The sequence below is a fragment of the Dermacentor silvarum genome, chromosome 9, assembly GCF_013339745.2.
Source record: "Dermacentor silvarum isolate Dsil-2018 chromosome 9, BIME_Dsil_1.4, whole genome shotgun sequence".
Lineage (NCBI taxonomy): Eukaryota > Metazoa > Arthropoda > Arachnida > Ixodida > Ixodidae > Dermacentor > Dermacentor silvarum.
In genome coordinates, this window is record NC_051162.1 from 109,166,934 (window position 1) to 109,180,777 (window position 13,844).

The 13,844-nt window shown below is 48.9% G+C and overlaps 1 protein-coding gene across 2 annotated transcripts in view; it reads left to right on the top strand.

Annotated features, from left to right (window-relative positions):
• The window catches only part of LOC119463808 (zonadhesin-like), a 219,780-nt gene that overhangs the window by 160,303 nt on the left and 45,633 nt on the right, over nt 1-13,844 (top strand). The gene's annotated exons all lie outside the window — the stretch shown is intronic.

The window sequence follows — 13,844 nt, forward strand, 5'->3', positions numbered from 1 at the left end:
GTCTTGTTGGGCTCTGTTGCTTTGCGCGGCGTAAGATTGCGTTTCGTTTGTATCCCTCTCTCTTGTTACGTTTTATTGCGATAGCAATTATATGGACACTCCAAGCGCATGTCTGCCGTCGGCGTCGCCGTAAGCTTCAGTATACATTCCAATGGCGATAAAATCGTCGCCATGCTGTGTGTGCGAGTGGAAGCGTACGAGGGTGAGCCGGTAATCGCGGCTGAGTGCAGCGCACGCGAGGCTGGAAGGCAGGTCTTTCGCGCGCGGTCTTTCGCGCGCGAGGCACGGGGCTGAGCCGACGGAGATGGAAGGGGGGGGGGGGTGCGTTCTCCTCCGTCGGCTGCTGCCCACAGCGCGGCCACGCGGGCGCCGTATCCTGAAAGCAATCTGCGATGTGGGGGAAGTGCGCTCCTGCGCGGGCCTCATCTTTCAAGCAATCTGCGATAGGGACCAAGTGCATGCGTCGAGTGCCTGTAGCTTCGTATGCGTTGTGCTTTCGACGTTTTAGTTCGCGTTGAAGCGAGAGGAGAGCCAGCGCGAAGGTAAATTTTCCCGCTTTTGCTGGCCCACTTTCTCACTCCGGCGTTTTCACCGCGAGTTTGCGCGGTCATCGAGCGAGATGTGTTCATGTTTACCTGTGCGCGCATGACTCCGTGCTTTTCTATTTACTTAGTAAGCGAAGGTTCACAACTTTATACGGCCAATAAACTACTATCCTTGCTTCGTATAGCTCTCTACTAATTTTCTATCGCAATCAATGCGTCACCTCTCGGACGAAACTGCGACTTTTTTTAATGCTGTTTTAGGGAGCGAAGGAAACACAGTAAACCGTGGTAAAAGGAACGCCGCGTAGACGGAGCGCAATGGTTTAATAGCTGGCCGACCACTCACACGACTATCGTCGTACAGTATTGGTGATTGGGGTGCCGGCGGACCGCTCTCATTGCCACTCGGTGGCGATTGGGCTATAAATATTTGGGGCGGGGCACCAAGGGAGAGAAAACGTGGCTACGTTGCCTCGACCAAGCGTTCTGAACTCAACTTTCAGTGCACATTGGCTCTACCGATATAGGTCGCCCTATGTGTGCCAGTTCCAACTTGCATTTCTATGTATATATCAGGTAAGAAATTGTAAGTTCAAATTGTTTTCAAACTTCAGCTGTGTCTGCTTCAACCCATCAGAAGCCTCCAGCAAAGCTATCGCCGTTATCCGTAGTGGCAGTATTCTTTAGTTGTGTAGACCACTTCTCGCGGTGCGTCTCGGACGCCCAAGTTGGGAAGCTACAAAAGAAAGAGAGAAAATTTGGACTTTAATGGTCTAGTGGATCGCATGACAAGCAATCAACGTCTTCCTGCAATCAGCCGCTCCTATGCACAGCAGTGTGTGAGTACTCTTGGAATCGTAGAGCCCAGCGACTGAGATGTCCAGTAGGATCCTTTAAGGATGGCTGGATGGTCGGTGATAACTTTGAATGGCTGGTCGTAGAAGTAGGGCCGAAATTCACCCGCTGCCCAAATGAGAGCAAGGAACTGCCGTTCAGTAATGGAGTAATTGCACTCCGCTTGGGCCAGAAGATGGCTAGCGTAAGCAATATTACGGCAGCAACCTTGCTGGCGCTGAACCAAACCAGCGTAGGTTTCTATGACCGCTGGCATTGGTGCGAAATTTCAGTTGGAGCGATCAGCGTTAAAATGGGTTATAACTGGTGGCGAAGTGAACCGCATGGTAAGCTCAGCGAGCGCAGTAGCATGTTCTGGACCCTAGACAAAAGCCGCGTCTTTTTTGGAAGTTCGCTGAGAGGACGTGCAACGTTATCGAAATTGCGTACGAACCGGGTGAGTATCAGCAGATGCCCACAAAGCTTCAAACTTCGTTGGCACAGGTCGGCACGGGGAAATTCTTGACGGCGCGAACTTTCTCGCGATCGCGACAGACGCCGGTTGAAACTGACGAGCTGTCCGAGCACAGCAAGCTGCCGGCGGCCTGAGTGGCATTTTGGTCAACTGAGCTGAAGCCGAGCCTTGCGGAAAGCTAATAATTGTCGAAAGACGCTCGAGGTGCGTGGCAACTTATGGTGCAACGACAATAACATCATCGAGGTGGCCCAGGCTGATTGACCACTTAAAACCGTGAAGGAGAGGGTCCACCGTACGTTGAAATGTAGCCGGTGCCTTACTTAACCCTAACGGCACCACTTTTCACTGATAGAGGCCCTCAGGTCTAATAAAAGCAGTCTTTTCACGGTCCATGTCGTTAACTGCAATCTGCCAGTACCCCAGAGCGAAGGTCTTTCGAAGCAAAATATTTTGCACCATATCAACAATGGAGGTCGTCATCTACACGCCGTATATATATATATATATATATATATATATATACCTGAAGGGTACAAAACAGTGCTCCTTACGTCTGCAAAAGCATCGTTGATAAAGGCAGAAAGGGCAAAAGAAAGTTGTTGCGTGTGCAGTCTGCCGTTCTTTCTGTATATATATATATATATATATATATATATATATATATATATATATGGTGTTTTAAGAGGCAAATATCGATTCTTATGAACGCTGTGAAATTCAGATCACTAATTACCAACCATTCGTCATTTACCTTTTTTATTAGAACCTCCAGCGCGATTGCTTACGTGATAAATGCAGGAGTCACATTGCAATGCACACAAATTTATAACACATTCTTGAAAATGGAACCTAATACCACATATTCTTAATCGAATTTTGATGCTCAATCTAAGCGATATCGAAATAAAGCGCACACACAGTGCACAAAAGGACGCCGCACTAGCATACCGACGGAAACGCGTCATGACCAAAAGCGCAACGAAGATTGAAAAGCCGTTGCGGCCGGTCGCAATACAGCACGGTGATACGGCACGTTCTGCCAGGCAAGCATCAGCCACTGTGTTGCCTATCAATATTTGATGCCACATGCAATATTTAAAACTTCGTCACTGTATACCTCACGGGGCGTTTTCGCCTGACGTACCAGAGCGGCGCGCTCGATATGGACGTAAACTGGGACCCCATGACGTAAAATTATTACAATCTGTTTTTATTCCAATCTCCGCACATCAGCTATACGTAACCACTGACGCAAGCGTCGTGCAGTGACTTGCAGCGTTGTACGAACAGCCCATTCAATCGCACACTTCGTTTATAGACGAGAAAACGATCGCCAGAAGGCGCTGCTGCGCCTCCTGACAGCGCCCCCAATGTGGAAATTTCAAGCAGCGCGGTCGCGCTATGGAGCACTCTCCGCTTTGTTTACATTGTTTCTGCCGCGCTTTCCTTCGCTGCTCGTACTCACGGCGCTCCGTTTTCGACGGCGGCTGATCGCCTGCTTGCTGAACAGCGATGCGAAGACTGCAGTGCGGTTTCAAGATGGTTACCCACGCCAACAGCTTTTTTTGTGGCGGCAACCTCAACAAAGGAGAGCGTCTGCTTCCACACGTGTGTGGTATTGAACAAATTCTGGGTGGTGATGTGGCAATGAAAGCCAAGTGCGTGTCGTAGGTGTCCAACAAGATTGTATACGACGTCGAGTTAGAGGTACACACTGAGTTCAGTAATTTCGTCACTTTTATCTCTCTAGGATGCAGTCACAAAGCGGTCATGTATGCTTGCAAAGATATGCAGAGGTGGTGACGTATGCGGTTGGTTTCGTTGGTCGCTGGGCACGCACACACGGCTGCTCTCATTTTAGCTCCCAGGGAGTGGCATCAGCACTGTCTGAACAGAAACAACACAAGCATTAGGCACCGATAAGCCAATAAAATTAATTAACCTTGTAAGTACTACATATGTGCATAATGCCTTATATCATGCTGTATAAATATTTAATGTATATCATGCCTTATTGAATGTAGATGTTCGAATCATGGCAACTCATTGCATTATAGAGCAAGGTATCGTTAACCGGTCATGAGAAATCACTTGTACAAACTGCTCCGCGAAATGAACTCAGATCACGGTAACCAGCGATCACCTTGGGACCAGCAGCACGAGCGCAAGAATTAGCGATACATGCCTCATCGAAGCAAATCTAGTTTATCGTCGGGTGAATACCCCGCCGCAGCTAAAGTAAGCTCACGCCGATGGCCGGCTACTACACGAAACGAAAATTCTTGGCAGAAAGAGTGAAGCAGGAAGAATCTGCAAGATGGAAATTACTTTAAAGCATACTTGGATATTGTGAACCTAGAAAGCATGGCCAAGCTACAAAAATAACGCGCACGTCTCGGGCAGCTGCTTTCCGATCGGCCGCTTACCGACGCATGCCATGACCGCGGCTTGCATTAAATACGGAATGCCACCACACAAAACAAAGCACCGTGCGGCCCCTTTTGTTGCCTGCACAACTAGCAATTTAAGTTCCAGCGTTTGGAAAAGGGATATAATTATCTTGAGCTAGTCCTTGCCGATCGCGAGGGAACGAACAGTTCAATCAATTAAATTCAGGGGGTTTTACGTGCCAAAACAACGATATCATTATGAGGCACGCTGTAATGGAGGGTCCCAGGAATAATTTTGACCACCGGGGGTTCTTTAACGTGCACAAAAATCAAAGTACACGGTAAGAAGTGTATTCTTGCACTTCGCCCCCATCGAAATGCGGCCGCCGTGGCCGAGAATCGAGCTCGCGTCTTCGAGCTTAGCGGCGCAACACGCATGCATTTACCGCTAAGCTAACACGGCGGATGTCACTGTACGATTCAACTACGCGACACGCCTAAACAAACAGCCATGCGCTAAATACAGGCATATTACTATTGCGTTTTTAACCAGCGGCCGTAATATTGCACGCGAATGCGAAAGTAGGTCACTTGACTCGGCGCACCGCAGTTATCCACGCTTGTCGTCTGTTCTTCACGTACCACGTCCCCGGAATTCGGTAGGACTTCACGGGCGGCTTTCGACCTTTCGAGGCTCTTGTGGAAATCAACAACCCAGCCGTATTGCGTGTCACCTTTCCTGGTCGATGAGGTCGCGCTCGCCGTTGCGAAAAGAACGCGCACGATCGCTCGCGCCGGAGAGAACACAGGCGCGCGCTGGCCCAGCGGCGACTTTCGACACTTCCATCCTTCCGCCAGGGGAGTATTCGGCGCTGGTGCCGCGCGGGCAAACTTTAGGTTGCCTCGTCTATAGGAGGTCGTCTTTCTTTGCTACCCTCTCTTTAGCTCATCTCACCTGTCTCACCCTCGCCGCTCTCTGAACACCTGCGCCCCGGCATGCGCTCCTCACCCTGCGGCGCTTATTCTTGGTGTACGCTAGGCAGGGCTCAACGTCGGCCTTAAACAGCTCCGCTGTTAATATGAGAGAAATCAATGCCAAATCACAATCACGGTGATCTCCTGAGACGTATATATGGGGAATTTCCGTAGTTCTACGGTTGAGGCGTTCGGTGAGCCCATTTCCGTGAACTATAGTGATGAGTGGAGCAGGTTCGGAGGAGATCGCCAGCGAGTTTGATGAGAAAGCAGCGGCCGCAATCTATCAAGAGCTCACGAGGAGCACCGCGGTGGAGAATAACGTCACGAAGAAGAAAGTAGGCTACGTGGATAGCATAGCTCGTGGAGAGCGCGCACGTGATGGCGAAGCGAGTCGCTTAATAAGTGGCGACAGCAATTAATTAGTTTCCAGCGGTTGACGTCGAGAAAGGTCCGAGTACGTCCAGCTCCGTGAGAAAAATCCGGTCAGTGGGAATGTTGACAGGCTGCAGTAGGCCAGCTGGAAGCAAGAGAGCTTTTTTTGGCGTTGACAACGCTCACAGGTTGCAGCGTATCGTCGAATGGAACAATGAAGGCGAGGCCAGAAGAAGCGCCGACAAACGCGGTCGCAAATGCGAGTGTGCCCACGTTGCCAGCAGTGGGGGCGTCGTGAAGCTGCGGGAGTACGTCGGAGTGAAGGTGTTCCGGAAAGACGACATGCTTGCAGCAAATAGGGATGCAATTTGGGCCTGTAAAACACGTATTCTTTTAAAACAAAGGGATGGTAGTGTAATATCGGGCTGTTTAGCGACGAGACATTCGATGATATATCCAGGAAAGGGCTCTCGGTGTTATGCAACGGTGACGGGCATAAAGGCCGATACGGACAGTACGCAGGTGTCAGTGTCGCCTTCGATCAGATCGGGTGGGCAATTCATATGATGGGATACGCAATAGGTGTCCTTGTGTAACCTCCATGAATTGTATAGCAAAGAAAACGAGCATTCGTTTATGCGTAACGCCAGGTGGCCGAAGTGCCCCTTCGGGTCATTGATCGAGAACAGCTAGCAGAGGACATGTTGCTCTTGATTTCAATAAAACTTACAACACTTGAAAATCAGCAGTCACTTTATTTGGGTAGCCCGGACAAGGACCATGCCCGCTCATCTAGTCACCATTACGCGCGCGCTCTGGCCTCCGGCTTCTCCGCTCGCGACATAACCTCGGCTGTTGGAACTCGGGGTAGCGTTTAGGCCGGCGATCCTTCAGCCATAGGGATGAGTACGTCCGGGAGTGGCTCCATATATGGAAGCCCACTCCATGGGGTTGAACTTTGAATGTCTCAGCTCAGCTCACTACATGTCTGAGCACATATCAGAACACGTCAGGACACACCACTGCAACCAAAGTGTCTGCTTATAAAACGGTCGTCTACCCTAGTTGACCCGACTAGGGAATCTGATGACCTTGGTGCGGCCAATAAGAGGGGTCTTACTGTTCACAGAACTCAGCCTCTAATGTTGCACCCTCGCCCTCGCATTTGCCGCAAATGCGTGGCCATCTGGGAAACCGAGATCGTCGCCGTTCCCAAGGCAGTAATTCCATGAAGTTGGAGGTTGTGGTCGCTTCTAAGTGAGCTTCTTTGGGATCCCGTCACAGCCGGTGTCGGGCCGCATAGCCAGGTGGGCGGCCTTTGATGAAGGTGTGGCATCGGGGAACGCACCCAAAAGATGTGCACTGCCGATTTAAAACGCTTGTTTGCCCGTCACCGTCAGTGTCGGGCACTGTGACGCTGACGACAGGACTGCCTTGACGGAAACAGCCAAAGAATTCGCCCTGCCGGTTCGGGATGCAACACGGCATGGCAGCTGCCACCTTCGTTACAGGCTTCGCAGTCGCGTTGTAAGACAGCGGTTCCGGGTTCTTCGAGCAACAACTGTACCATGAACAGCATAAAAAGCTTTAGCTATGCTAACGAATATTTTATACTGCCGCTTTAAGTTTGGTGTGGCCTTGCACAAATCTCATGGAAGTACTTCACCCATAAAGATATCAATGCCGTAAAAAATGCTCAAAATACCTCCTTTCCATAGCAATGCAAAGCATAAACCACTCTCGCGTCGACTCGATAACTCTGCGCTGTACTTCTGGACGGGTGCTCGCAAAGGGAGATATCCTGTGCTTCATATCATTGACATCACTGGAACTCGATCTTTAACGTAGTCTCAAACGAAAACGTCGAGCGGAGAAATGTCAGGGGATCTCGGCGGCCAAAACATCGCTCCAGCACGCCCGATCGTGGAAAACGTGTGTAAAACCAGCTCTTTGCCGTGGTGGAGAAATGTGTTGGTGCTCCGTCGTGCTGGAACCACACTTGGCGCAGGTCATTCAGGGAAAGATTGGAGGCAAAGCCGTCAAGGACAACACCTAATATTTCTTCCGTGTACATATTTCCGTTTAAGTTGTCTCCAAGAAAAGTAAGGTCCAATGATCCTGTCCCTGAGTATTCCACAGCACGTATTCACACTCCAGCAAACTTAATGCTTGCGCTGCCGCAGCCAGTGTGAATTTTCTTGTGACCAATAATGCGCTTTGTGAATATTCACAGTGCCATGTCGGCAAAATCGATCGTCATCTGTCCAAATTATTCTGTGTAAGAAGTCATTTTCTTCATCAATTTTGGTCAGGCCCCAATTGCAGAAGTCAAACCGCCTTTCAAAGTCCGCCTCACTTAGGTCCTAGTGAAGGTAAACATGATAGGGATGGAACTTATGCTTTCTTAGCACATTTTCGACTGTTCTAACGCTGCGACCACACTGATCGGCTATCCGTCGGATGCTGAGTTCTAGCATCAAGGTTACGCACGCGACGTCAATTTCAAAGTCTTCACCGACGATTGTCTTCCTGGTCTGTGTCGTACGATGACTGACCCTGTTGTGCGAAAGCGCCGAAATACGCTTATGAAGGTACGCCTATAGTTGGAAGGGGACTGTGTGGGTGGCGAGCCACGTACAGCCGCATCGCCAATGAAGCGTTGCCATTCATCTCAACCATTGCAAGTACCACGTCTATTTTTTATTCTCTGGAATACCTCGTCCCGCCAGAAGCATCCATATTAGCACCAAGGGACTACACGTGCATATTCTTGGTTATCCGTCCGTACACAGGTGCCGCTATTCCTGAAGCATTCTACTAGATGACACTGAAGCTAACGCGTTCACAAGATGATGTCCCGGTGCGATCTCAAGTAATGCAAAAATGCGCCTGAAATTTATCATACATACTGCGTACGGCACGCCACGCTGTCATAATTTGATTTCGACAGCCGAGAGGGCAAGAGGAACAGTTATCACCTATGCCTATATCTCCGCCCTGTTGTCAGACAACGCCGCACGCAACATGCGCGTCACATCAGGTAGCAGCTTTGCGCCGATCCTAACTCTCTTGCATGCGTAATCATGCGAACGACAATGAAAATTTTGAGTCGGATATCTCGGAGCACAGACACGCTAGAAGAATTCTTCCAACTGATAGTGTGTAGAAACACGACTGCCTCTAACTTTTCAATAGGAACATATCCACTTACTGCAGTCAACAAAAAGTTAATTATTCAATTTTAGTTATTTGGGCTGCTGACAGCAACAATCGTCATCTGACTTTGTGGCCTCCTGGCCACATAACTTATTTGGGCAGGTGGTCTTCGCGTGCCTCCCAGTGCCAAATTTTACGAAAACCATAAAGCTTCATTTGCACACAGACTTCACAACGGTGGCTCTAGGTTGTGCGACGTGACACAATTTGGCGGTGGTAATACGGTATGCCGCTACATTGCTTACATGATAATTGCATTAACGTCCATAGTCCTCCTGAGATGGTTTCTGCCAGAATTGCAGCCATGAAATCAGGAGAATAAACGTAAATTAATTTAAATAAATACCCGCAGGGGCGTCTGCATCAGCAGGCGTTTGGTGTGTTGCGACACCACGGACCCGAGCACACGAGGGCTGGACCCTCCCGCGTCTAACCGTGCGCGGCTTAGCCGTGTCCGGGGAAAGGGGGATCCTGGGGGTTGAGCCAACGCTGAGTGTTTGGACCTTTAAGGCCCCTCGGCGGAGGCAACACACCCCTTTGGCCTCGGCTTCACGTAGACGGCACCCCCGGACTGACCCACTCGGGGGAAATCGGTAGTTGCCTTTTCCTGTCTCTTTCTCCCTCCAACCTTCGTCTTTCTCCCCCACTTTCCATCTCTCCTGTCTTCTCTTCGCTTCGTTTTACTTCCAATTTTCCAGGCAGCAAGGGTTAACCTGGTGTAATCTATCCAACATTGGGTCTATTATATTAGGTTATAGTGGCTATGTACAGCTGGCGTCTGCGTCTCCTTCGGGTCTCGTAGCGTCCCCTTGTTGGGCTCGGTGGTGGGTGGCTGGCATAGCCTCCGAAAATAACTAATTATCTATGGATGTTTTGTCCTTCCCTCGTCTGTCTGATCGCCCTCTTAGCAAAAGAGGGCGCACCGAAGAAACTCTGAACTTTTTTGGCCAACGCAAAGACACCTTCCCACGATTTCACGTGATTCACAGTGAAAACCCAGAAAAGACCACAAGAATGATTCCTCCTTTCATTGTTGCCAAATGCATAACTGATGCACTAGGGCCCGGCTACAAGGTAACGAAAATGGCCAGCGGCGACCTCCTCCTTGAGGTTCGCGACCCGCACCAGCACGGAAATCTCTGCAATCTAGTAACACTCGGTAATGTAAAAATCACGGTGACTCCGCACCGATCTATGAACACATGCAAAGGAGTAGTGTCTGACGGAGACCTCCTGAACTTGACCGAAGAAGAGCTCCTCGAGGGCTGGAAAGAACAAAACGTGACACAAGTACAGCGAATAAAGATTAAACGAGACAACATTGAAATTCCCACGAAGCATCTAATCCTTACATTTGGCTCCAGTACTCTCCCAGATACCATTGAAACAGGATACACGAAAATCCGAGTAAGACCATATATTCCGAACCCACGCAGATGTTTCAAATGCCAAAGATTTGGCCATGGCTCTCAAAACTGCCGAGGCCGATCGACATGCGCAAAATGCGCCGATCATGAACATACATCTGACAACTGTACTCGCGCCCTGCACTGTCCAAATTGCGATGGTGACCATGGAGCATATTCTCGATCCTGCCCTACGTGGAAAAAAGAAAAAGACATCATCACACTCAAAGTAAAAGAAAACATCTCTTTCCAAGAAGCACGAAAGCGTGTTTCTTTTCTTCATTCTGCAGGGTATGCTGGTGCGGCGCGTAGGGGGGCAACGCCGCAGCAGACTCCGGCATCAGCCGGGTCCACGAAGAGTGTGGCTGCGGCCGTGCCACCAGCTCCCCAGGCGACAGCAGCCAGCGCTGCTGTGCCGTCTCTCAAGGAGGGTCCATCGACCTCTGGGTTGGTGGCCTCCAAGGCCCTGCTTTTCGAGGCAAGGCCCACCCCGAAAACACCCCGCTCGCTTGAGCGGAAGTCCAGCGGCTCCTTGGAGTCGATGGACACAACCCCAAGCCAGCCGGCGCATCCAGCGCCTCCGGAGCGACGCGATTCTCGCGACCGCTCCAAGAAAGACAAACCCCGGATTACGGGGCCTGGAAAGGCTCCGTAAGCCAACTAGACTAGTCTCTTGACACACAGCCGAAAAACACAAACAAAATGGATACACAAATATTACACTGGAACGTAAGAGGCCTAATGCACAACCTCGATGACATTAAAGAACTTTTACACAAATACAATCCAAAGGTGCTGTGTGTTCAGGAGACACATCTTAAACCTACACAGACAAACTTTCTTCAGCAATACGCCATTTTCCGGAAAGACCGGGAAGATACTGCTACATCGTCAGGCGGTGTAGCTATAATTGCCGACAGAGGCGTTGCATGTCGGAAACTGCAACTCCAAACTCCTCTTGAAGCAGTTGCTATCGAAGCAGTGCTATTCAATAAACTGGTCAACATCGCGTCTATATACATCCCCCCAAGTTATCAACTCTCTAGAACAACATTTCAAAGCTTTATTGATGAACTCCATCACCCTTACATAGTCGTTGGTGATCTAAACGCACATAGTACACTGTGGGGCGACTCTCGCTGTGATGCGAGAGGACGACTAATAGAAAACTTTCTACTCTCTTCAAGTGCCTGCCTGCTTAACAAAAAAGAGCCAACATTCTACAGCCCTACACATCAAACATTTTCTTCCATAGACTTAAGCATAGCGTCCAGTACAATTGTGCCATATCTGAAGTGGGATGTGATTAACAACCCTTACGGAAGTGATCACTTCCCCATCGTACTAAACCTTACAAAACAATCTGAGTGCTCTACACACGTTCCTCGATGGAAAGTCGACTCAGCTGACTGGAGGCGGTTTCGTGAAAAAACACATTTGCCCTGGGACGATGTCCGTTCACTTGATATTGATGCTGCAGTAGCATACTTTACAGCGTTTATTATTGATGCTGCATCAGTATGTATACCCCAAACAAATGGGTCGCCTTCGAAACGACGCATTCCATGGTGGAATGAGGAGTGTAGGGAAGCCCGGAAAAAGCAAAACAAGGCCTGGAATCTCCTTCGTAACTCCCCGACCGCAGAAAACCTAATTAACTTCAAGGCGATTAAGTCACAAGGTAGAAGAACACGCCGCCGCGCTAAACGGGAAAGTTGGGAAAAATACATATCCAGCATCAACTCTTATACAGACGAACGCAAAGCCTGGAACAGGGTAAACAAAATAAAAGGCCGCGAAACCCATCCTCTACCTTTAGTAAACACACAAGGAGACACTCTTGAGGACCAGGCTGATTGTCTAGGAGCATATTTTGAGCATATTTCCAGTACCTCTCATTACACACGTACATTTCTAAGATATCAGCAACAAGCAGAGCGACAACCTCTGGGTCAGAAAGACACAGCCAATGACGCATACAATTGTCCATTTAGCATGGCGGAGTTTCAGGCTTCACTGAATTGTTGTAACGCGTCTGCTCCAGGAAGTGACAGAATACTATATGAAATGATAAAACACTTACACCCTGAAACCCACAAAACACTACTGTCACTCTTTAACACCATGTTCTTTAACACCACATTCCGATTGCATGGAAAGAAGCAATCGTAATTCCTATTCTCAAAGATGGCAAGGAACCTTCTTCGGCCAGTAGCTATAGGCCTATAGCTCTGACAAGTTGTATATGCAAACTCTTCGAGAAAATGATTAACCGGCGCCTCATCCATTTTCTTGAAAGCAACAAAATACTCGATCCCTTACAGTGCGGTTTCAGAGAAGGTATGTCCACAACAGACCACCTTGTTCGCCTTGAATCTTATATTAGAGATGCTTTTATACATAAGCAGTTTTGCCTCTCAGTATTTCTGGACCTAGAAAAGGCTTACGACACGACATGGCGCTACGGCATTCTCCGAGATCTCTCGGCGATGGGTGTCCGTGGCAACATGTTAAATACCATCGAAAGTTACCTATCTAATCGCACATTCCGCGTAAGAGTGGGCAACGCTTTGTCCAAGTCATTCACCCAAGAGACCGGTGTGCCACAGGGAGGCGTGTTTAGTTGCACACTATTTATAGTAAAAATGAATTCCCTGCACACAGTCATTCCACGCACAATGTTTTATTCTGTTTATGTCGACGATGTGCAAATAGCCTTCAAGTCATGCAATGTTGCCATCTGCGAACGACAACTGCAGCTTGGAATAAACAAATTGTCCAAATGGGCAGATGAAAATGGTTTCAAAGTTAATTCACAGAAGAGCACTTGCGTACTCTTCACAAACAAGAGAGGCGTAACGCCAGTCCCAACTATTGAAATCAAAGGAGATGCGCTCTCTGTGAGCAGCGAGCACAAGTTTTTGGGAATCATTTTGGATTCTAAGCTCACGTTTATTCCTCATATTAAGCGTCTGAGGACAAAGTGCCTGAGGACTATGAACCTCCTAAAGCTTCTATCGCGCACAACATGGGGCAGTGATCGAAAGTGTCTCTTAAACTTGTACAACAGTCTTGTCCTCTCGCGCCTTGATTACGGGTCTATAATTTATAATTCAGCAACGCCAAGTGCACTAAAAATCCTAGACCCCGTCCACCCTCTGGGTATCCGCCTCGCGACTGGTGCTTTCAGGACAAGTCCAATCCAGAGCCTCTACGTAGAGTCGAATCAGTGGTCACTTCATCTGCAGCGGTCATACAGCAGTTTTAAATATTTTCTGAAAGTAAAAGCAAATGTTGAACATCCTTCTTACTCAACAATAAACGATGTGACCGCTGCCACACTCTTCCATAACCGACCTGCAGCAAGAAAGCCATTCTCATTGCGTGTGAGGAACCTCTGTGACGAAATGGGTATTCCACTTCTTGAACAATTCCTATGGCTCCAGCAAAATTGTTACCGCCGTGGCAGTGGCAGCTTATAGATTGTGATACATCGTTTGTGGAGGTCACTAAGCACGCACCAGAGGCACATATCAAAATGCATTTCCTTGAACTCCAGGCCAAGTACTCATGCACAGAGTTTTACACAGACGCTTCTAAATCACATGACGGGGTATCTTATGCA